A 2,660-nucleotide genomic window follows, 5' to 3' on the forward strand; every position below is an offset into this window, starting at 1 on the left:
CTCCGGCGGGGGGTACTAGTGGCTGCAGTGTCACCTAGTTTGTCCCACTGAGCGCGGCTCGACAGGAGTGCGTGTCTGGGCTGGGCGCCGGGCAGCGGTGGGGTACTCGGCTCCTCAAACGCATCGCCACGGGATCCGTACCGCCGGGGCTTCCAAGCTGCCAACGGGTTGCCTCCCGATTGCTAAATTGCGTTCCCCTCCACCATTTCCATTTAACTCAATAAATGCATTGGGAATAAATAGGAGGTCAGAGCAAGGCTCCCTGGTCCCTGATCGGCGAAGAGATATCAAGGCGCAAGGAGAGCGCTCCTCGCCTCTCTTACAGCAGCTTGTCCTGTTCTATCGTGCGCAAAACGCAAAATGCAGGGCGATCCTGTCATTCGCACTTAAGTTCAGTTCCTTACACAGAACGACTGCTGCGTACTACAGCCCCTTCCCACCGAAAACAGTATCCGCGTTTCAGGGCGATTCGGGGAAACTGCGTGAATTAAGGGGGGGACAGGGATGAGACCAAAGTTCAGATCCGCGAAGGCTTTGGGGATGATCACTTTCGTCGCCTACAAGTCTGAATTCCACAGGCGAAACAAGACCCCGTTGACTACGTAGAAAAAAAACAACACACACCCCCCAAAACCACCCCAAGCTTTGCCGATTTGACAGGCTGCTGGCAGGAACTTAAAACCGGCTCTAATCGTGGCGCAACGCGGCTCCGAGGCTCTCGGGACGGCTGAACAGATGCTGCGGTTGCTACCTGGATAAGCCCCGGGCCACGCGCGCCGTAGCCACAGCAACACCGCTGCTTTCACGCGCGGTGTGGGCGAGGACTCCGCGCTAAAGCGAGCTGCAGATGTACAGGGGTAGATGCAGACTACTCGTGCGCTTTTACGTGTTAAAAATAGTTTGGCGTTCAGTTCTTACCTCTGCCGCTCGTTGTTCCAGGCTTAAGGTATGTTCATTCAGCGAAAGGAGGGCAGGCTGCAAAGTTCACGGTATTTCCCCGGTTTGCGTGTTTTTTAGAAATCGCTGGAAATAGGCTACAACCCCTTCAGATCTGTAATTGACAACATGGGATTGCGTGCATTCTTCTTAGTTTTTAATCTGCATGTAAAGTAGAAAAGGCTTCTTTTGGCGGCGTGAAATGTAGAATCGTCTATCTAAATTTCAAGATCATTAACCGACGGTCACTTTTTTTGCGCAGGTCAATCAGAATGTTGTTATAATAAAGGAGATTTGATCTTGTTCAGTTTAATATTTAATGAAATACCGGTGTTCTTTATATAGGGTAAACGAATGGTAACTACATAACCCGTCGTCTTAAAATGCCACTGCAAGGAGGAATAAACTAGAATAATTGCTATTATGTAATAAGATTGCATTTTCCGTATTATTCCGAATATTAATGATAAGGTGAGGGCTGGAGGATTTCACATCTCAGTGATTTGTTTTCAACTTTTCAGCAGTTTTTAACTGTTCGCGGTGGGGGTGAGTTTTGGAAAATAGTTTTTTTTTTTAGAATTTCCTGCGCAGTCACGTGCTGGAACCGTGGAACCGTGGAAGTTTAAAACATAAAGTCTTCCTTTATTTTACCAAAACAATCTGCAGTTTGTTTAATTACTATATTTGAATATAAGCAACTACCGAAAACGGTGCATTAATACACCACAATTAGATGCCAGGAGAAACTGCAGGAGACAGACAATCCAGCAGTTCGATCGACCAGCGGCGTTAATTCCTGCGTCCCAGCCTGCCCACAGCTCGACTGTAGCCTTGCGGGATCCAATCTACCGGCAGGGAATCCGAATCGCCTTCTCATCCTGTTGCTTTGTGCAGGGCCGGATTTCCCATTAGGCACTGCAGGCACGGTGCCTAGGGCCTACGAAATTTTGGGGGCCTACGAAGGAGGGAAACACCAGTGACTAACGGAAAACCAGCTGAAACGGCATGCTTGCGATCGACTGTCGGCGCTCCAAATCAATAATTTGATTCCTATTCATGCGCCCTATCTAGCGGCTGTTCTAGAAACCAGAAGTATTTAAGTGATGGTCGCTCGACTCGCTCCATCAATCACTTGGTTTAGCATTAGACTCGTTTAAAGTGCATCATGTCAATTGATGTCATTCAGTGAAAGTGCCTAGGGCCTACAAACACCAAAATCCGGCTCTGACTGTGTGCTCTCCCCTGTTCAACAGATGGAATAGCCCCCATTATACCTGCCCTGTGCTGGTGGTTAGAAGCCTCACAGCTCTTGGGTTCTGGTCTAGGGTGCCTTCTGTGTGGAGTTTGGATGTTCTGCTTCTGTTCGCGTGGGTTTTCTCTCACCCCTCGAAATGCTGGCTAGACCTCTGAACTCTGACCTCTGTGTTTGTGTCCTGAAATGGGCTGGCGTCGTGCCGGTCTGCTTCAGAGACAGGGGCCGGCTTCAGAAACGAGGGATGTGCCTGCGTTAAACTGGTACCACATTGGACACTGCGTGTGGTTTAGGAGTCAGAACAATCTATCAATCTGGTGCAAGAATGAGAGAATACAGGACTGAAGTAGATAAGGATAGAAATCAGACCACCCATTCCTCTATTTTCTAACAGTTTTAGCCAATACAGGCATGGGTCACACGGGAGTCAGAGTCTGTCCCAGCAAGCAGAGAAAGCAAGGCAGGGTATTTC

The sequence above is a fragment of the Atractosteus spatula genome, chromosome 20 (assembly GCF_055471065.1).
Source record: "Atractosteus spatula isolate fAtrSpa1 chromosome 20, fAtrSpa1.hap1, whole genome shotgun sequence".
Lineage (NCBI taxonomy): Eukaryota > Metazoa > Chordata > Actinopteri > Semionotiformes > Lepisosteidae > Atractosteus > Atractosteus spatula.